Raw genomic sequence first — 23,373 nt, 5'->3', positions numbered from 1 at the left:
GGAATTGTGAAGCTTCCGGGATCAATCTTCTTTTGGGGAAGTTTGTTGAGTACGAGGGCAGAGCATTCTTCGCCTAGGTTAACTAATTGCAATGATTCAATTTTCCTTTTATGAGTGAGGAAGTCCCTCATGAATTTTGAGTATTTAGGCATTTGAGTTAGGACTTCTATGAAAGGAATATTAACATGCAATTGTTTTAGTAGACTTTCGAATTTTGCGAATTGCTCATTGGTCTTTTGACGAACTAACCTACCGGGGTACGGAACCGGAGGAGCCTTGCTGGCTCTTGAAATGGAGAAGCCTTATCTTGTTGGGGAGGGGTTGTGCTTTCCTCGGTTGGTGGCGGCGGAGCTTCCACGGGACCCACGGTACGGTTTCTTAATGTTATGAGATGAACTTGAGCTTTTGGGTTTGTTTCGGTATTACTTGGTAATGCGCCTTGTGGTCTCTCAGAGAAATTTTGGGCTAGTTGATTTAATTGTTTTTCAATGTTTTGCATACTAGCTTGTTGATTTCTAAAATTCGATTCCAATTGTTGAAATCGATCCGAGTTTTTCTTTTCTGTGTCGGAGATGAGGCGAGATACGGTATCTTCGAGCCTCTCTCGTCCACCTTGTTGTTGAGGGAAATTTTGTGACACATTTCTTGGTTGTTGAAAGTTTGTTCGTTGGTTTGGGTTTTGTTGGTTACTACTATTGCCGGGTTCTCTCCAACCAAGGTTAGGGTGGTTATGCCATCCTTGGTTGTAGGTACCCGTTGGAGGACCTGACGGCCTAGGTCTATTATCAATGTAGTTTACCGTTTCTGGTTGATCGTCTGTTTCTTTCATACAACTCCAATTTTCATGTGGCCCACCACACCCTTCACAGGCCATAACCGAGACTGCTTTTGCCATTTCTAACTTTTTAATTTTTGAAGAAAGGGCCTCGATTTGGGCTTGTAAAGAAGTGCTTTCATCAACCTTATGGGCGCCCGGGGCAATAGATTTATTATCTCAGGGAGTGTGCCACTGAAAATTGTTTTGAGCAATTTCCTCAATTTGATTGTATATTTCATGTGGGCGGCGGTTACCTAAAAGTCCCCTGGAGCTAGAGTCAAGTGTTTGTCTTGTGTGTGGTAACAACCCATTATAGAAAGTGGATACTTATTGCCATATCGTAAGACCGTGATGAGGACACTTTCGCAATAGCTCCTTGAACCGTTCCCAAGTTTCATATAAGAATTCCCCGTCCTCTTGTGAATATGTATTAATTTCAGTCATTAATTTAGCCGTTTTAGCGGGAGGGAAATACTTATATAGAAATTTTTGGGCTAGTTCATCCCAGGTGTTTACCGATCCAACTGGGAGGGCGTTGAGCCAAGCTTTTGCTCGGTTTTTTAGTGAAAAAGGAAACATTCGGAGGCGGATGGCGTCATTTGATGCTCCATTGATCCGAAAGGTATCACATATTTCTAAGAAATTAGTAATATGTAGATGGGGATCCTCGTCCGCAAGCCCATGGAAGGTTGCGGAGTTTTGAAGCATTTGTATCAAATGTGGCCGAAGTTCGAAGTTATTGGCTTTGACATTCGATGCATTGATAGCGGCGCCGAGATTACCTACGGTGGGTCGTAGGTAATCCATGAGTTTGAAAAAGATTTTTAAACTTTCTAGCATTTGAAAGTTTGATTAGACGTCGGGTGGTGAACTGGGAAGGGAGATCCCTTCCGCGATCAGGGGTACCGTGCAACTACCCATTTTAATCCATGAGGGTACGTTGGTCCGCCATTGGAAGTGGGTCCCCTGAAACTTTCTCTTGGTTTTAGCTTTAAGTCTTTTTCTGAGGAAGCGTTCGGGTTCTTCTAGAGGTTCTTTTATGTTTTTATTAGAACTGGAGCTCATACACTACGTAGAAGGTTCAGATGTGGCGTTTGATTCCAAGTCCTGCAAAAAACAGAAAAGAACGTTGGTCAGAAAGTTCACCACGGCCCCGTGCTCAGTGAACACGGCCCGTGGTCGGAGATACAGCGATTGTTTTCCGGATCCCTGTTACTGGAAAGTTGGACACGGCCCCGTGTTGCACCGACACGGCCCCGTGCTCAGCCCTCTGTAACTCGGAAAATAAAAACTGCCAGTGATACTGCTGGGCACGGCCCGTGTCCGACCAAGCACGGCCCGTGCTGAGCTCTGCAAAAGCTGAAAAAATAAGAAAATCCTAAAAAAAATAAAAAGAAAATAGAAAAAAATGATTAGGCCGTTGATTCCTAACTTTCTTAAAATCCTCGTGTCCCCGGCAACGGCGCCAAAAACTTGATGCGTGTTAGTGTGTATATGTTTTAGGTATATATTTTAAGCCCTTTTTACACTTTTTAGCCAAGTTTTAAATTTATAAAACACGATATTTACTAACACTAAACACACATATGGGCAAGTGCACCCATCGTGGACGTAGTATAGTGTTGGTAAGATACCAAGGTCGTCCAAGGACACAAGAGCTTTTAGTACTGGTTTATCCTCAACGTCTAATCAAATCAAAATGTTAGAAAAAGATTTTTAAACTAAGAAAATAAAACTAACTAAAATGCTGAAAAATAAAACAGATAGATAAGATGAATCACTTGGATCCGACTCGTGTGTAGTGTAACCTTTGATTAATTTCGCACTTTTGCACTTGTTTAAGAGATTATCTTAGTTATTGTAGTAGGCCCCTCTTTTGAAGGCGACGTTACCCTCAACCCAGTAGTTTGAGTCAGCAAGGATACAATCCTAAAGGGTCGGATTATTGAAAGATAATTAATTAAGTTATTAATGCATAATGTGGTAGGCCCCTCTTTTGAAGGCGACGTTACCCTCAGCTAGGTAGTCTTAGTCAGCAGGGATACAGTCTTAAGTAGCTGGGTTAAAGTTTTAATAGTAGTTTAACTTATGAGGGGATCAAAGAGTTTGGACCCCGCCATCCAATACCTATGGGTATTGAAGGAGGTCCTACTAAATTTGACCCAGGTCCTTTGCAGGATCTATACACTGAACAATGGCAAGACTCTTACCAAACCGTTCCCTTAACCCCCGACCAGGTAGCCAACATACCTCCATATAGACCGTGGAGATATGAATGGTGAAAATCTTTTATTTTATATAGACAGTAAAATAATGCCAAGACACCAGGGACAAACGATAAGGAAGAATCACCTTCAACATAAGAAACTAGTAATTAAAGTCATTAATACAAAACCAATTAAAAAGTGCAAAAGATTAAAAATAAAAAGTATTACACTAAACACTTGTCTTCACCAAGTGATGTAAGAGACTTAGGCAAACATGAACTTTGATTGTCAAGAACTCTTACGATCAATCTTGGATCCCGAGATGACTCACACACTCTATGATGGACAATGGATGATGGTGGTGGATGATGGTGGTGGATGATGGTGTTGTGATGGTGGTGGGTGGTGGGTGAAGTGTGAGAGAGGTGGTGTGCCAAGGGATGAGTTGCAAGAGCTCCAAACACTCCTATTTATAGGCTGAACAGAAGCTCGGGCATGGCCCCGTGCCCATCTGACACTCTCTTTCTTCATTAGTTGTAATTCGCAATTACAATAAATGCGCCTGCAGCAAGTTGACCACGCCCCCGTGTCCGCTGGGCACGGCCCCGTGGTGGGCAGTAGAAGCTTCTATAGGTTTGTCTTTTCTGCTACTTCTTGGGCACGGCCCCGTGCTCGCTGAGCACGGGGCATGTTCAGTCTTCTGTCTTCTTTGTTTTGCTTGGGAGGATGCTGTCGAGGGGTAGGGCATATCACTTTTGTTCCTTTTCTTGTATTTATGTTAGATTTTGCTGTCTTTTTGCTTCTTTTGTTATTTTGAGCTCATTTAATCTAGAAAATACAAAAGGAGGACAAAAGCATACTTTTTCCAACATTAGTACTAAAAAAGGGTTAGTTTTAAGCCATTATTGATGTAATTTATATGTTGCATTTTATGCACATCAGTCACACAAATAACATAACTAACATACAACAACATAATTAACCTTGTGTTTCAAGTTTGCGATGAGATTGCGTTGCGATAAAGTTGCGATTGCATTTTCGATTTATCACCACAAACATAATATAAACATGCACAAGTAATATATAAATAGCACACACATGTAAAACAATATTCAGAACCGCAGGTTCAAGTTGCGATGCGATTAGCGGTAAAGCGATAAATAGATTAGCGATTAACATGCGATTAAACTTCGATTATTAGCATTTACTCCACATAATACAACAAAAGTACAAAAATTAATGACATCGATTGACGAGTCAAAAGTACAAGCAATAATTAAGCAAGGATTGACAGACCGCATTTTGCAATCTTTTCTTCCTTTGACTTTGACTTTGACTTCAAAGACGCGGGTTGTTACAACCTCCCTTACTTAAGGGAATTTCATCCCGAAATTAGGCCGTAGGCGTAACAAACAACTGTGGATACTCCGCTTTCGAGTTCCCTGGTGAACTCAGCGCCTCATTTGCCTTCCCAGCAAAGCTTCACAATGGGAATGCGTGAGCGCCTGAGCTTCTTGGTTTCTCGATCCATGATCTCGACAGGCTTTTCCACGAAGTGTAATGTTTCGTCCACTTTTAGATCCTCAAGTGGTACTTGTAAATTCTGCTCGGCTAGGCACTTTCTGAGGTTCGATACATGGAAAGTCGGGTAGACATTGCTAAGTTCCTCCGGTAGTTCGAGTCTGTAGGCCACCTTTCCAATCCTTTCCAGAATTTTAAAAGGTCCAACATATCGAGGCGTGAGTTTCCCTTTCTTGCCGAATCTGATTACCCCTTCCAAGGTGAAACCTTTAGGAGTACGTGATCGCCAATGTCAAATTCAAAGGGCTTGCAGCGTCTATCGGCGTGACTTTTCTGTCGACTCCGAGCTTTCAACAAATTGTCTCGAATTCGGAGGATTTTGTCAGTCGTTTCTTGCAGCAGCTAAGGATCGGTTATTTGCGCATCTCCGATCTCATGCCACACAATCAGCGATCGACATTTTCTTCTGTATAGTGCCTCGAATTGTGTCATTTGAATGCTAGAATGATAACTGTTATTGTACGGGAATTCGACCAAAGGTAAGTGCGCGTCCTAATTACCACCGAAATCTATGACATCACAACCGAGAAAAAGGTTCGAGGCATCACAATAGGCAACGAAGTCATCGTTTCCGTCGGGTAGAGCGAGGATAGGAGCATTGCAAAGCATATGCTTGAGAGTCTGAAAGGAAGTCTCTTGTTCGGTTCCCCAAACAAAAGGCTTGTCTTTATGCGTCAAAGAAGTAAGAAGGATGTCGATTTTCGAAAAAGTCAGCGATGAATCGACGGTAATAACCTGCCAATCCGAGGAACGAACGAACATCAGATGGTGATTTTGGAGTAACCCAACTCTTAACAGCTTTGATCTTCGCGGGGTCAACGTGTATACCTTGACTATTAACGATGTGACCGAGGAATTGAAGCTCCTCCAGCCAGAATTCACACTCGGAGAACTTGGCATAGAGGCGATTCCCTTGGAGTAATTCGAGAACCAAACGTAAATGTTGCACGTGCTCAGCTTTCGATTTCGAATAGATAAGGATGTCGTCGATGAATACGATGACGAAACGGTCAAGAAATGGTTTACACACGCGATTCATCAAATCCATGAAAACCGCGGGTGCATTGGTTAAACCAAAGGGCATTACGACGAATTCATAGTGGTCGTATCGGGTTCGGAAAGTGGTTTTCGGTATATCTTCCTCCTGAATTCGTAATTGGTGATAGCCTGAGCGTAAATCAATCTTCGAGAAACACGTAGCACCTTGTAATTAGTCAAAAAAAATCATCGATTCGGGGCAGGGGATACCGATTCTTGATAGTCAGCTTATTCAACAACCTATAGTCGATGCACATCCGGAACGACCTGTCCTTCTTTTTGACGAAGAGAACTGGTGCGCCCCAAGGAAAGGTGCTAGGGCGAATGAAGCCTTTGTCAAGTAATTCCTAGAGTTGACTCGAGAGTTCGCGCATTTCGGACGGAGCGAGGCGATAAGGAGATTTAGCAATAGGATTGGTTCCAGGAATGAGGTCGATACGAAAATCAATATCACGACTCGGGGGTAAACCAAGTAAATCATCAGGAAAGACTTTAGGAAAATCACGAACCACATGCACCTTATCCATTGCCTCCTTTTCCTTTTCCTTTTCCTTTTCCTTTTCCTTCGCTACTATGATGTGTGCCAAGATAGCTTTGTATTCCTTACGGAGATACTTACTCGCTTGGATGCAGGACATAAGTTTGAGATTCTTCAATGCGACTTCACCATAGACACAAAGTTGATCACCATTAGCGAGCGAGAAAAGAATCAGTTTATCAAAGTAAACGACTTCAGCACGATTTTCATGAAGAAAATCCATGCCTACTATAATATCAAAACTACTAAGCTGCATCGGGATGAGGTCGATAGGGAAGACGTGATTGTTGAGTTCAAGCGTACAATCACGGAGAACAGAATGAACAGTAATGGTTCTTCCAGTGGCAACTTCAACGTCGAACGTCGTAGGGAGATGGGCGCTTACGATTAAGGAGCTTTTCGAATTCTAACGACACAAAACAGCTATCAGCTCCAGTATCAAATAAACACGAAGCATATATACCATTGACGAGGAATGTACCATTAACCACATTGTTATCAGCTTAAACATGGCGTGCGTTGATGTTGAAGCCACGTCTGCGGGCTGCTGGCTGCTGGTGCTGAGGCTACTTCTGTTGATTGAGGTTGCTGCTGTTGTGGCTCTTGCTTCACCACTCTATTGGGGCACATGTTTACAAAGTGGTTGGGATCACCACATGCAAAGCAAGCTCTAGCATGGACAACGGGTGCAGGAGCTGCTTGCTGGCCCTGGGGAGCAGGAAGGAGAGCTTGTGGTGTAGAAGCTTGAGCTTGAAGTTGAGCTGGGGCTTGACGTGGACCAGTACGGCAATTAGCAGTAAAGTGGTCGTACATGTTGCAGTGAACATAAAATCTGCATGCAATCCCCACGGGATGATGATAGGTACAGGTAGGGCAGATCGGGTGTGGACTAGTGTAAGCACGCTTGGCCAGTGGTGCATTAGTCACCGGTACCGCTACTTGGGGGTTTTGAGGTTGCGGTTTAGCAGGGATAGCTTGAAGTGGAGCGGCGGCTGTGACAGCTCAATTCTTGCTGGCATTCCTTCTCTTGCGGCGGGAGGACTTTGAAGCTTGCGGGGCGGCGGTTTCAGCGTGGGAGCGGCGGTTGCTTGATGAAGGCTCTTCGGAGTGTTCTTGAAGTACCCAGCGAGAACTCGCTTGTCATTAATCTCGGCAGCAAGTAGGTAGGTCTCTTCAATTGTTGTTGTCTTCGCAGCTTGCATGAAATCAGCAACACAGTCCGGTAGAGCACGGATATACTTCTTGATCGTCATTTCAGGTGTTGCCACCTGGCTTGGACAAATGATACTCAGTTGTTTGAAGCGGGCAGTTAGACCGGCGTTATCGCCACCATCCTGCTTGATGTGCCAGAACTCATTCTCCAGCTTCTAGAGCTCGTGGGGTGGGCAGAATTCCTTCATCATGAGTTCTTTCAACTCATCCCAAGTGAGCCCAAAGGCTGCATCGTTCCCACGTCTCTTCCTTTCGGCTCTCCACCACTCCAGAGCCCTGGACTGGAAGACGCCGGTTGCGTTGACAGTTCGTAGGTGTTCGAGACATCCGCTCTGACATAGCGTGACTTCGATTGAGTCGAACCATTGAAACATTGCGCTTGGTCCATCTTCGCCCATGAAGTCTTTTGGGCCACGGGCCTTAAACTGCTTAAAGCTGAAAGTACCCTTAGGCGAGTCAGTCCTTGATTCCTTAGAGGACTTGCTGGTGTTCTCGTTAAGCTCACTGATGATTTGCGGGATAACTTTCGCCATTTGCTTAGCGACAAGGGAAGCGATTCGCTTATCAGCATGATTGCGGCGTGCAGCGTGGGAGTGATGCGATCCAAATGAGGACATTGTCTGCAATAGACATCGCCATAGGACTCAAACATTATATAATCGAATCTCACCTCACAAGCACTACTACTATATAAAGCTCAGGAACACATCAATCACTTAGGCACGTAATCACATAGGCACATAAGCACATAGTCCACATAGGCACGTAAGCACATAGGCACGTAAACACATAAACACATAGCTCACCAAAACCATGCTAACCACTATATTTTGCACGTATTCACCGATTATTCAAGGTCACGAAGCGCGTTCGAGAGTAGCGATTGCGATTTTGCGAGTACACAGCGAGTAGCATAGCGAGTAGTATAACATAAGTGAGTAACATAGCATGCGATTTGTTAGCATTTTGGAATGGATGTGCAGTGCGAGTTGTGTGTCCTGATCAAAGTGAAAGAGAAAAACGTACAGATCAACCCATCAGTACCTCAATACGCTAACAAATAAACATATAAAACCACATAAAACACATAAAATCCACACAAAAGTGTTAAATCACAATAAATCACAGAGTCAGCGGTTGCAGGCTCAGAATCAAAACACATAAAATCAGCGATTACGAGCTTGAAATCGAAAATAGATTGTCTTGGCTTGATAGACGTCGACTAGCCAAAGTGATTCGACTATTCTCAAGGACTTTGAGTACACGTTTTAGCCTAATAGACTGTGCTCTATCACTGGAATACGGTGAATAGCTCGCATCCTTTCGGTTATTTACACAACTCGAGTCATTGCAATCCATCGAGACCTTGGTGAGAGTTTTGTAAAACCAAAATAGAGAGGGGAACAAGTCATCAAGGTTCGGGTTTCACCCCTAACTTAGCGACTGCGTTCTTGTTTGTGTGTTAGAACCACGAGATAGAGAGAGAACTGCGTTGAAGTACGGATTTCACTCCTGGTTCAACGCAAATTCTCGTGTTTATAGTAAAAATCACACGTTGAACAAGCGATCCAATCGAGAGTTTGTGGTTTTCACACCTAGTCTCGATCTAACCACTCGTTCATTTTCGAAAATATTTTGCGGTGCGCCTGCCTTAGGAAAGGCAGAGTGATAGTATTCCAGCCTTAGGAAAGGCGGATAGAGTATACTACGGTTGCGAGTCGATCGATTAACAGAAATAGGCTCGCGTGGAACCCCTACTGGGTTCGCACAAGGCGGTCTGTTGGTACTTAGATTATAGACTAGGTCGTTTCTAAGACATCGACCCGAACTAGGTTGAGTCTTGCCTAATTCCCTATAGTTATGGCTCTGATACCAATCTGTCACACCCTAACCGATGGAGGAAACATCGGGATGAGGCACTGAGCGAAACAGATTGTCCAAGAGAAATCCATAACAACTAATTTACCAGATAATTAACATTATGTCTCATACCATAACTTATCAAAATAAAACAGTTATTACAGACATTGATATCTCAAGGCAAATCATAGTTCTGACAACTCAAAATATTAACTATTTGTTTCTAGACTCTTCCTAATCTTGATTCCACAAAAGATAGCAAGCATCCTAGTATCTCAAACACCTGTCACATACGTTAAAATAGAGGTCAATACACATAGTGTAAAGGTGAGCATACAAGTTTAATAGTATAATAATGGCGAAATCGTTTACGCATAACCAACATGTAGCAAAGTGAAGCTAGTAGGTTATCAACAATGAAATATGCACAGACGTGACTGCGAGTTGTAGAATGCGCAAGACATATCACCACTGTGACACGTGAAGTAAAGCCCTTAACAACCCCTGTCCACGACAGGTGTTGAGTCCAAACTATAGTACGATCGTTGCTAAGGTGCCAGGAAACAATCACTGTGTAAACATAGCATACAAGCATTCATCGAGTAACATGTATAACATGCAGTAAAGGTCAGCGTATAAAAGTGTTTGCGTTGTGTGTCGATTGTGATTTGAATAAGTAACGTATGTAACACCCAAAAGTGCGTAATGCAAAAAGGGTTCGAGTATACTCACAGATCGTGTTTAAAATAAACACAGTCTTGGATTGGATTGAAGGGAGCGCTAGAAAGTTAGCCTGATTACAGTGATAGCATAAGCGATGAACAGTGCGTTAAACGTTGTCCAGTGAACTGAATGACGGAGGGTCATTTGATCGGATGATAATCCGGAGGATGGTCATCCGGTCGGATAGCCATTCAGTCGGATTGTCATTTGTTTAGGATGGATGTGTTTTTGTATGATGACTTTGAAGTTTTCGTTGTAGCATTTTAAAGTCATAGAAGTATCTCTACCTTTCAGATCATTCGAACGAACGGTCATCCGGACGGATGGTCGTTCGATCGGATAGCGATCTGTTCCAAGTGAGACACTTCACAAAATAAGTTCCTTAGTAGAATAGTCATTCGATCGGATGGTCATCCGGTCGGATGACTATTCGTTTGAAACTAATGATCTTTGAAAATTTTGTAAAAATGTTTAAGTGTTGAGACCACAAGTCATCCGATCGGATTGTCGTTCGATCGGATGGCAATCCGATCGGATGGCAATCCATTCCACAACCTGATCGTTTGAAACTTGAAATATTTTATTAAGTCTGAAAAGTTTGTGGTTTGGCCGAGACGGTATGACAACGCCTTAAACAACAGAATCCCCACCGAGCCAAGTTATCCGATCGGATGGGAATCACCCCGTCTGGTCAGTTAACTGTTCTTGACGGTAGTTCATGTTCAACCCACTAAGTCGGTTATCTCGTTGATAGGAATTAGTTATCAGACCGACACTTCACTAAAGAATGAGTGGGAGGCCTAAATGAGCTCCGATTCTAACGGTTTTGAGTAAAAAGTTAAGAATATTGAAGAAATGTGTGAAACACTTTGATTAAGTTTAGATTTAGGTGAAATCAGTGTTTAAACACTTTGATTAAGTTTAGATTAAGTTTAGATTTAGGTGAAATCAGTGTTTAAACACTTTGATTAAGTTTAGATTTAGGTGAAATCTTGGTGGAATGAGGTCACACTTTGAAGTTCATAAGAACTCATGATGACATCACCCTAGAACAGCCCAAATCAGCCGATTTCACATGAACAGTGATGTGACTGGTGCTATTTATAGGTGACAGAAGAGGAAAGGCGGTGCAGGGTGATGGCTCGAAGGGCATTCCAATCGGATGGCCATCAGATCGGATGGTCATCCGGACGGATGACCATTCGATCGAATGGTCATTTGATCGAAGGGCTCGAGTGAGTTTGGTTTCGATGTTTCGTTTCGTGTGTTGATTGTTGTGATCCGTTTAAGCGAGGGTCGATTTAGGCGGTCGACAGATTTAGATAATAGTCACACAAATAACATAACTAACATACAACAACGTAATTAACCTTGCGTTTCAAGTTTGCGATAAGATTGCGTTGCGATAAAGTTGCGATCGCGTTTTCGATTAATCACCACATACATAATATAAACATGCACAAGTAATACATAAATAGCACACACACGTAAAACAATATTCAGAACCGCAGGTTCAAGTTGCGGTGCAATTGCGATGCGATTAACGGTAAAGCAATAAATAGATTAGCGATTAACATGCGATTATACTTCGATTATTAGTATTTACTCCACATAATACAACTAAAGTACATAAATTAATGACATTGATTGACGAGTCAAAAGTACAATCAATAGTTAAGCAAGGAGTGACAGATCGCATTTAGCAATCTTTTCTTCCTTTGACTTTAACTTTGACTTGTACTTTGACTTCAAAGACACGGGTTGTTACACTTAGACCGGCTAGCTTAAAGTATTTAAAATGGTACGATTCGCTAGATTAAGCGGTGACCGGAATAGAATGTAATTTAGACCCAACGAATATGAAGACTTGTATAATATGGGTAAACTAAGTACATTCTGGATTTTTAGATAAAAATGATAAGGTTAAACCCGTTTCAGTAAACTTACGTAAACTAGTTATGCAAGTCAAACCGTACGTGTATAAGCGATCACGAGTAACCGGATGAGACATATACAAGTTCCACAAGTCATTATGCTTAAAACATGTTATTGTTGGTACATATGTCTGTCGACTTCGTCTTGTATCGAGTCTTGTAATAGGTTTGTTAGATCGAGTCACGTAGTTCGAGAAAATCGGAAAACTGTCAAGAAATGGCCAGTCCACACGAACTGACCAGTTCGTGCAAACTGGAAAGTGACAGTTTCATGGGGACTGGTTCATCTATAAATAGGTGACTTGATCATTTCATTTGTAACTTTGTGATTCCAGATCAGAGGTGCTGCCGAAGTGTCTCCAGACCGTGTAAAGCTATGAAATCAGTACAAGAGACATTATAAGTGATTCTAAGTGTGAATCAAGCTGATACAACATCGATACGTCTGTTTCCGCCTTTCGTATTGATCTAGAACTCTTCTGATCAACTCATTTAGGTCGAATCTCGATCCTACAAGTGGTATCAGAGCTCAGGAGGAAGAGTTCTTACCATTTTCAGCTTGATTTCATCAAAATTTCTGACTTTTCACTCTTCTTCACATTTTTCAAAATTAACTAAGATTTCACGGATAAAATGGATTGATTTTCACATATAATACGCGAAATTCAGTTTTAAACAATCCTTGAAAGAATTAGACCTAAAATCGACCTAAAATGTGATCAATTTTGTCAAAATCATACCCGATCGTGTGACATCAGCATCAGATCGTGTGAAAGTAACCTTCAGTTCGCACGAATTGAGCTTTGTTGACCTCAGTTCGCTTTAAAGGTGCATCAGTTCGTACGAACTGACCCCAATCCGCTTGAAAGGTCCACCAAGAACCTCCACTTCGCACATATTAATCCCAGTTCGCTTGAAAGTCTATCAGGTCGCTTGAAAGAAGACCAGTTCGCTTGGAAAGTACCAGTTCGTTTTAAAGGTTTACCACTTTGCACGTATTGGTCATTTTGTGAACCAGGTCGTTTGTATAAGTGTCAGTTCGTTTGAAAAGTTTGAAAGGTCGCATCAAATTGTCCAGGTCGCATCAAAAGGTCAGGTCGCGTGAAATTTGAACCAGTTCGTGTGAAATCAAGTTCAGGTCGTATGGTTTGATCCATTTCGTTCCAAATCCAGTTTGTTTGAACCTTTAGCTCATTTGAACAATGTGAACTTTTGATACCGAAACATGGAAACCGAGTTTTACAACGCCTTTGCTACTGCTCCAGTTACAGTTGCCGAAACTGTAGAAATCGAAAATGAAACGGGAACTTTCCAAAAGCCTCCAAAGCTTATGTACATTGAGGATTTTAAAGGATGGCAGAATCGTTTTGAAAACTGGGTGCAAGGAAATAAGTTTGATGCATGGGTTTCGATAGAGAAAGAATATGTTAGACCGAAAGATAATCGTGAAATGAAAAACCATTAAATGAATTTTCAGCGAATGAAAAGTTAAGATACACCAGTGAAAAGATGATGATTAGTCTTCTGCAACAAGCGATAAAAGAAGATATTTTCGTGTTGCTTCAACATGAGGGAACTGCTAGATCAATTTGGCTAGCGTTGATACAAAAGTTTAAGGGAAGTGCTGATATGATAAAAAAAATAAATGTGCATTACTAAAGAAATTATTTGATATGTTTACAGCTTTTGAAAATGAGACGACTAGGAAGACTGTTGAGAGATATTGTCATCTTGTCCAGGAAATGAAAAGATTGGACATCAAGAAAGAAGATGATGAATGGGTTGATAAGCTAGCCGATGCGCTACCACATAATAAATGGGGAACATTTCTGTTGATTTTAAAACATATGCGAAAATCTGAAGATGTGAATTTGTGTAAGTTCATTCAGAAGCTTGAAGAACATGAATTGGATATTCAGAAAACTGCTATCATGAAGAATCCGGGTGCTCAACAAGATGTTAGTATATACTATAGAGGAAGCAATGTTGAGACTACATCGAGTCCGAAGATTCAGACTGCGTTTAGTGCTGATGGTACTTCCGGAACAAATGTTAGCACTACAACTCAGAGTGGTGGATATTCTTCGTCTTATTCAAGTTTTTTGACCCGAATTTCTCAACACCAAGTTCTCAACGACAGAGTTCAACAAATTTGCAATGCAATGTTACATTGAATATTCAAAATGGTCAAAATTTCTCTCCTGATATTGCTAAGCAACACATGGCATCTCTTGTTACTATGTTAGAGTCTTATAAAAGCTTGGTTGCTGGACGAATCGGCAATCCGATGCTTACAAAAGAAGATTATGACCAGATTGATTCTGAGGAACTTGAGTTGATGGACATCAAGTGGTGTTTAGCCAGTGTTTTAAGAAGAGCAGAAAAATTCAAACAAATCACCGGTAGAGATGATCTTCGTGATGCTACTACATCTCAGCTAGGTTTTGACAAATCAAAGGTTACTTGTTTTCGTTGCCAAGAAAAAGGGCATTTTAAACGAGAGTGCACAAACAGAGAAGCAACCGGAAGACAAGATTCGTTTGGTAACAACGACTATCATCGAAAAGCAATTTATCATCAGGTTGCTCAACAACAATCCTCAAGCTCAAATACTATTAAATTTGAAGATGGAAAAGAGAGCTTGTTATGGTATAATAGACCAAGATGATGAAAGGCTTCCAGAAGGATTCAGTTGGGATAAGTATGATCCTAACAGAACTTGGGAAAAATAGCTTTTGTTGCTCGAATCCTTGAAGACTTAACCTCAGGCGAAGAATCAGTTAAATCTAAGAATCGTCCTAAAAGAATACCGATTTTTAAATCTTCAGGAAGTGATGAAGATACTGATGATGAGGAAGAGTATATTAATACAGCCAGAAAAAATTTGGATTCTTACAGTTTTAATTTGTTTTTTGCAGATAAAATCGAGATGCTAAAAGAGGAAAGGGCTGCTAGATTAAAGAGAGAATTGGAAGCAAGAAGGATTGTTGAAGAGGAAATTGAAGCAAGAAGGGTAGCTGAAGAACAGACTAAGGTTCAGATGGAAGCTGCTAAGACAAAAGTTGAAGAAAAACCGACACAGAAGGTCGAGGTTGATGAGAGTGAAGTGATGATAGAAGTTGAAACAGAACAGAATGTGATTGAGAAGGTGGTGGAGAAAATTGTTGAAGTGGAGAAAATTGTCGAAGTTGAGAAAGTCGAAGTTGAAAAAGTTGTCGAAGTTGAAAAGATTGTCGAAGTTGAAAAATTTTGCCTGAAATGTTTGGAATCATGCAAACATTGTGAAGAGAAAGATAAGAAGTATATGGAGTTAGACAAGATGAAAGAAAAATTGTTGTTTGATGTTAAGTACTTGAAAGAATCTTATGATGTGCTGAACAGAACAGTTAACCAATTGGAAAAGACAAACTTAGAAGTAGAAGATGCTTTGACAATGTCGAATTCAACGGTAATGTCTAAATAGAAAGCTATCAATCATTATATTGAAGATGTTGCAAAGTTCAAGCAGGACCTGGAGTTTGAAAAGATTGAGAATGAAAGAATCAGAAGATTACTGCAAAGTTATTCTAGTTCTAATTACTTGATTGATAGAAGTTATCCAACTATTGCAGGTTTTAAGCTTTTCAAGATAAGAAGACGGAAGATAAGGATACTGGTAAGAAACAAAGTGTCAATTATAAAAGGTGTCCGCCTCCGATCTGGTAAAGTTATTCTCCTAGAAAGTCTATTACGGATGAAGTCAAAAAGGCAGTCAATATAAAGTTAAAGTCTGAAACAACTGATGAGTTACCAGACAACATTGACGTTACATTCACATCGTCTGACACTGATCATGAGTCTGAGTTGTTAAAGAAAGTGGTCGATCAAGTGTTGGATACAGATGAAGAGTCAAAGTCAGAGTCTAAATTTGAAAGTTCGAGTCCGTCAGACAAAAGCTCAAGTTCACCAGTCAAACGGGTTTACAATAAAGATTTTCTGATGTTGAAAAATAATTTGAATGACGAAACATTCAAAGTAGCATATACTTTGAATGATTCCGACAAATTATTTTCTGACGAATAATTTCCAATAAGAAGTGTTAAAACTGAAATGATTAAAAAAATTTTCAAATTAACAGAAATTAATATTTCTGAAATAAAAGATGTAAATCTTACTGAAAAACCTAAAAAATACACTTCAAGAGTTCAACAAAGATTGAACAAGAAAAAAGGTTACAGTTCCGGTTCTAGTTTTCAAAAGAAACCAAATCATAATAGTAATTTCAAAAAGAAAGGTTTAGGTTTTATTCCACCCGAAAATCATAAAAATGTGAAAAATTATAAACCAAAAACTAAATTTGTTTCAGGAGGAAGTTCGGAAGAAGAGAATGAGAAACCATTCTGGAGACAATCAAACAAGGAGTTTCTAGCTGAAAGGAAAAAGAATATGTTGAAAGAATCTGAACGAAGAGTTGAAAGAAGAACCTGTTTCAAATGTCAAGAAGTTGGACACATTGCATGGAACTGCCCAAAGCCCAACAACACAAAACAAGGAGTTGCTTCTAACTCTAAACTGAAAGAGAAGTTTGTTGATGAAAAGAAACAACTAACAGAAAAATTCAAAGTGTTCAAAAATTCGACTTTCGAAGTTGGTGAAAGATCGAAACGTTTTTACAAAAGAAGAGCAAATTTACACAAACAAAAATGGGTTGTTAAAAGTTCAGAAAGTTCTGGCGATGAATCTGAGTCGTCAAAGTCAGAGGAGCCACAAGTTGAGCTAAAAGGAGAAAAGTCAGTTCCGCGAATGGATGATGTCAACTTTCCATCATCTCTTTGTCTGAACGGAAGTTCTAACCTGAGCTCTCATGGTCTCGCACCTGTAAGGCTTGGTATAGAAGTCTAGATACGGGATTATATTCTGAGGTGGTACACGCGAATAAGTTTAAGTGCCTAAAACACTAATCTCGTATCTCGAAACAATTGAACTTTGTGTGAAAAATTAAGTGGGTCAGTATACTGACAATCTAAGTGAATCGTTTAGAACTTAAAATGTTTAAAGCTTAACGGTGTTAGTGATTTGTCTCATAACCTGATATGATCCTCTTACACAAACTCACAAAAATATTGTCCGTAAATATTTCTTTTCTGCATTTCACTAAAAACAAAAATCCAAAATATTGTGTTTTTAGCTTAAATATTTTGAAAAAACAAAAAGATTTTATTTCATCTTATTTTCGACAACTGATGTTGAAAAACTGATTTTCAAAATTCCAAGTGCTAAACATGATGATCAACAGGTTTGGGAAAATTTGTTTAGGAATAAGAAAAATGGTATTCTTACAAGTGGTCATCAGAGATTATAAATGAAAAATCATTTTGAATAATATCTACAACTGATGGTTTGAGATTGGTTTTACAAGTGGTCTCTAAGTTTGTCAAATTTTTAAATTTGTGAAATTTATTTTGAGGTAGAGATTGTGCAGGCAGAAGCAGCCAGGTTTCGACTCCTGAGAATATGCAGACCCGAGCCAGATTCCAGATCCTGTGGCTACGAAGAGCCAGGAGACGTTCCTGAGACTGTGAACGCTACAAAAAAAAGATCCCCGTGTATAAACCTGAGTAGAGTTTGAGCCAGGTCACGATCTTAGAATGAGAAGCTAAGTCAGATTGCGATCCCGGAACAATTTAAGGGGGAGTCTGCTAGCAAAGGGGAGTTTGAAGATGTAAGAGCCAGCTACAGATCTTGGAATTTTGTTAAAGACAGAAGCTGATGGAAGAAGATAGAGATTGAAGGCTTACAATGTCAGATACTTTGGAAAGAGCACGAAGACTGATCAAGACCGAAGACTTGTCAAACTGAAGACTCGACAACAACGACTTCGTCAACATCCAAGGGTGTCTGTTGGTGCATATGTCTGTCGACTTCGTCTTGTATCGAGTCTTGTAATAGGTTTGTTAGATCGAGTCACGTAGTTCGAGAAAATCGGAAAACTGTCAAGAAATGGCCAGTCCACACGAACTGACCAGTTCGTGCGAACTGGGTGTGCCAGTTCGTGCGAACTGGAAAGTGACAGTTTCATGGGGACTGGTTCATCTATAAATAGGTGACTTGATCATTTCATTTGTAACTTTGTGATTCCGGAGCAGAGGTGCTGCCGAAGTGTCTCCAGCCCGTGTAAAGCTGTGAAATCAATTGTCACACCCCCAAAATCCCACCTGCGGAGTACTACCGCCTAGAGGCGTGACTGACCAGGATCCAGCCACCAATCATACTGAACAAGCATATAAGTAGTTATAAAAGTTTAACCATCACGATTGGTGTTCCAAAACAAATAAGTTTAAGTTGCAAGCGGAAGCATAAGTTTAAAGTTATAACATAAGTTCCAAAAGTTTTCAAGTTTTAACATAACATGTAGCAATCCCTGTCCCACAACGATCCTCCTCCATGCAAGCTCCAGCTCAGTACCTATGGTCCTGCAAAGCATGTAGTAACGAGTCAACAACTAGTTGAGTGAGTTCACGGGTGGGCGTTCGTTTTAGTTGTTTCGAAAACAGTTTACTTTATCTGGCATCCTGCCGTGGGGGTTACCCCATAGTTTAAAAACGTGACCAGTTCGTTCCCAGTTACTCCGGCACTCCGGCCGTGGGGGCTACCCCATGTACATCATCTGGCTCTCCAGCCGTGGGGGCTACCCCATGTGTATCATCTGGCTCTCCAGCCGTGGGGGCTACCCCATGTGTATCATCTGGCTCTCCAGCCGTGGGGGCTACCCCATGTGTATACTAGACTCGTTACCGTATCGATTGCTGACTGTAGTCATGTTTATGTGCCCTGAAAACATCAATGTCTATCATCATTGACGTGCCCCAGATCCATTAGTTCACGCCCGTCCTCTGCGGCACGGTGTGAGGCTTGTCAGACCTAAATAGCGCTATCTAACTAATGACCCGCTCGCCATTGGCCCGGCGATTAGTCGATACAAAAAGGAGGGACTTCGTGATAGAGTTTTAGTCTAGTACGTTTATCCGTCCATCCGGACGAGGAATCACATTCCTGAACCACTGACGTCCTACCCGAGGTAGACGAGGAACCACGTTCCTTAACCCCGTTCCCAACCCAGGGAATCCCATGCTTTGTAAAGGGTGTGAACTCACCTTGGTTTGCTCGGCAGTCAAACACAGAAAGTCAATCAAGTCGCAAGTAGTCAATAACGTCCTAACACGGATATCACGTATAATCAGATTCGAACCAAGTAGTGCACAAATGTTCAACACGTTTGGCAAGCACGTTTAATCAGTAACAGTTCATAGGTAACAGTTAATCACATGTTCAAAGTCCAAACAGTTGGGCTCGTGATAACAGGCCCAAATAACTCATCAACAGTAGCACAGAAGTTCATAAGTCCGGCCCACTAACTAAGGCCCAAAGTGTGGTCTCGAGTCGCAACCGGACTCGCAAGCATGGTCTCGAGTCATGCTGTGTGTTGATCATGGATGGTTGCGAGTCGCAACTGGTGTCGCAACCATGGTTTCGATTCATCATGCTGAGGTCTCGAGTCGCAACGGGACTCGTAACCTGTGGTTTCGGCTTGTCCTGTTATGGTTGCGAGTCGCAACCGCGTAGTCTCGAGTTGTAACGCTGTGGTTGCGAGTCGCAACGGGTGATTGCGAGTCGGTAAGCTGTCGTTTTCAAGTTCACGTGTTGATGCAGGTGTATCAGTCCCATTAGTACAATATAATCAGGCCCAAATCCGGAAACTACCAATAGCATTCCACTAACAGTTTTCCTAATCAGGTTACTAGTCAAAGATGGATCAAAATCACAAGGGTTTTCACATTCTTAACTATCATTCAAAGTGTTCTTCACATATTCAAACACATATTCAACAAGTTCATAACATATTAACCACTTATTCACCCAAAATCATGAACAACTATCAAGATACAATTTTACTAGCATGCATCCTACTTGACAAACATATTCATTAGCCGATTTTCATAGTATAAACACCCAAACTTTTCGGATCTAATCCAAGTGCAACCAATATCATCATTCACCCTTTTTAACATACAATGAACCCATTTTCATTATCAAATATTTATGTATAGTTCAACTCATAACAAGAAACATTCATGAACCGATTTCTTTTCAAAACATTATGTATAACTCATCTTAACATATTGTCACATAATCTCATCTTACAAACATAACATAAACACACTAACATTCAACAAAGCATTAAGAACACTAACCGGTTATGGGTTTCGAGGGTGTGTGAAAAGCTTCCAACCGGGTGTGTGTGTGAGCCGATCCAAGTCCAAAGATCCAAGAATGATGAAGTGTGTTTGTGTTCTAGAGTTTAGGTGAGAGAGAGAAGTAGGAGAGTGTGTGTGTTGTAATGTTCAACAAGTGGTAAAAACTAACTAAGGGTAGTTTATATAGTCAAGTTCCAAGTGTGTGCACCCTTAGTGGGTTTCGAGTGGGGATTCACGGCCCAAAGGCCCAACCGGCCAAAGGTTCTCGGCCCAAGGCCCAAAACCGATTACTATACACTCGAGACCTCATGGTCTCGAGTCGGGTTCTTGGTTCTCGGGTTGGGTTCTCGGTTCACATAAAACACGTACACATATATATACAAATGCACTCACAACAAAGCACTTATCACATAAAAGGGTTCACGTTATCATTTTAACTAGTCACAAAACGTACAAGCAAGTTACAACGAAAGGTTCTAAATTTCGAGTTGTCACATCATCCCCAAGTTGAAAGAAATTTCGTCCCGAAATTTGATGGCACTCACTGAGGAAGCTAGTTAAGTTGCATGGTTTTCCTGGTTATCCTGGGGTGTCACATCCACCCCCCGTTGATCTGGAATTTCGTCCCGAAATTCCGTAGCTTCAGCCTCAGTAGCGTTTGTACTGTTCTCAAACAGTTGGGGATACTTTTGTTTCATCCGATCTTCGCGCTCCCAGGTAAACTCTGGGCCGCGACGTGAGTTCCAACGAACTCGAACAAGAGGTATTCTAGTGCTCTTGAGGACCTTAACATCCCGGTCCGTGATCTCGACAGGTTCTTCGACGAATTTCAACTGTTCGTCGATCGTGAGTTCCTTCAGAGGAACTACGTGCGTCTCATCTGACAGACACTTCTTCAGATTTGACACATGGAAAACGTTGTGAACTGCCCCGAGTTCTGCTGGTAATTTCAGTCTGTAGGCCACCTTGCCTATTTTCTCAAGAATTTCGAAAGGTCCAACGTACCGTGGGTTGAGTTTCCCTCGTTTACCAAAACGAACCACACCCTTCCAGGGTGAAACTTTGAGTAATACCCGCTCCCCAACCTGGAGCTCAAGTGGTTTCCTGCCCTTATCGGCGTATGCCTTCTGACGGTCACGAGCGGCCGCCATGCGTTGTCGTATTTGAGCAATCCGCTCAGTAGTGTCTACCACATGTTCTGGACCAGTGATCTGACTATCCCCCACCTCTGCCCAACAGAGGGGTGACCGGCATTTACGTCCGTACAATGCCTCAAACGGAGCAGCTTTAATGCTGGTGTGGTAGCTGTTATTATACGAGAATTCCACGAGTGGCAGATGCCTTTCCCAGCTGTTGCCAAAGTCGATTACACATGCACGAAGCATGTCTTCTAAGGTCTGAATAGTTCGCTCGGACTGCCCGTCCGTCTGTGGGTGATACGCTGTGCTCATATCTAGACGTGAGCCAAAAGACTTGTGCATTGCCTGCCACAGTTCCGAAGTAAAACGTGCATCTCGATCAGAGATAATAGAAGTGGGCACCCCGTGCCTTGAAACAACTTCCTTGAGGTATATCTCCGCTAGAGTGGAGAACTTATCCGTCTCCTTGATTGCCAAAAAGTGTGCGGATTTTGTGAGTCGATCCACGATCACCCAGATAGTATCGTTTCCGCGCTGGGATCTAGGTAGGCCAGTAACGAAATCCATGGAAATTTGCTCCCATTTCCATTGTGGTATCTCTGGTTGCTGAAGTAGGCCTGAAGGTTTCTGATATTCCGTCTTAACTCTCGCACAAGTCAAACACTTGCTGACATAAGTTGCTATGTGGGCCTTCATGCTAGGCCACCAATACGTAGTTTTAATATCGTGGTACATTTTGTCCGAACCAGGGTGTACCGAGTAGCGAGATTTGTGCGCTTCATCCATCACAAGTTCCCGTAAATCGCCATAGTGCGGGACCCAAATGCGTCCTGTTACATAATAAGCACCGTCTTCCTTCTGTTCTAAGCGTTGCCTTGACCCGCGTAGAGCTTCAGCTCTAACGTTTTCTGGTTTCAGTGCTTCTATCTGAGCAGCTCGTATTTGCGAAGGTAGACTAGAATGGATCGTGAGTTGTAAAGCTCTTACACGCTTAGGCGTAGTGTCCTTTCGACTCAGGGCGTCCGCCACTACATTGGCCTTGCCCGGGTGATACCTGATAGAGCACTCGTAATCATTCAGCAGCTCGACCCATCGTCGCTGCCGCATATTCAGTTCCGTCTGCTTGAATATGTGTTCTAAACTTCTGTGGTCGGTGTAGATGGCGCACTTGGTTCCGTAAAGGTAATGCCGCCATAACTTAAGTGCGAAAACAACAGCTCCCAGTTCTAAATCATGCGTAGTGTAGTTCTTCTCGTGGACTTTGAGTTGTCGTGAGGCGTAGGCTATGACTTTATCTCGTTGCATCAATACACAACCAAGACCTTGAATTGATGCATCACAGTAAACCACAAAATCGTCTGTGCCTTCTGGCAGTGAAAGGATAGGTGCACTGCAAAGTCTATCCTTTAGATGCTGAAAAGCTAACTCTTGTGCATTTCCCCAATGATAAACAACGCCTTTCTGCGTTAGTAAGGTGAGAGGCTGCGCGATCTTAGAAAAATCCTTAATGAATCTCCTGTAATATCCTGCCAATCCCAAAAATTGGCGAATTTCCTTTGGTGTGCGAGGCGCAGGCCAGTTCTTAATAGATTCCACTTTGGATGGATCAACGTGAATCCCATCCTTGTTCACCACATGCCCTAGGAAATGGACTTCACGAAGCCAGAAGTCGCACTTCGAGAACTTTGCGTAAAGCTGTTCCTTCCGGAGGAGTTCCAGAATAAGCCGTAGATGTTGTTCGTGCTCTTCTTTACTCTTAGAATAGATCAGGATGTCGTCGATGAAGACTATAACAAACTTGTCCAGGTACGGTTTGCACACTCGATTCATCAAATCCATAAAAACTGCCGGTGCGTTCGTCAGCCCAAACGGCATGACCAGAAACTCATAGTGCCCATATCGAGTCCTAAAAGCCGTCTTAGAGACATCCTCTTCCCGAACTCTCAGCTGGTGATATCCCGATCTCAAATCGATCTTCGAATAGTAGCTCGACCCCTGCAACTGGTCGAACAAGTCGTCAATACGCGGTAGAGGATAACGATTCTTCACAGTCACCTTGTTGAGTTCGCGATAGTCGATACACATTCTGA

The 23,373-nt window shown here is 41.9% G+C and overlaps 1 non-coding gene across 1 annotated transcript; it reads left to right on the top strand.

The window, feature by feature from the left end:
* The first annotated feature begins 1,160 nt into the window (after positions 1 to 1,160).
* On the top strand, positions 1,161 to 1,267 carry LOC118487712. Its single transcript, XR_004882655.1, has one exon. It is a non-coding gene; the product is annotated as a small nucleolar RNA R71 (small nucleolar RNA).
* The last annotated feature ends 22,106 nt before the right edge of the window (positions 1,268 to 23,373 follow it).

Source organism: Helianthus annuus, chromosome 15 (genome assembly GCF_002127325.2).
Source record: "Helianthus annuus cultivar XRQ/B chromosome 15, HanXRQr2.0-SUNRISE, whole genome shotgun sequence".
NCBI classification, from domain to species: domain Eukaryota; kingdom Viridiplantae; phylum Streptophyta; class Magnoliopsida; order Asterales; family Asteraceae; genus Helianthus; species Helianthus annuus.
Note: the sequence above shows the minus strand (reverse complement) of the source record. Positions and strands in the feature narration are given on the sequence as shown.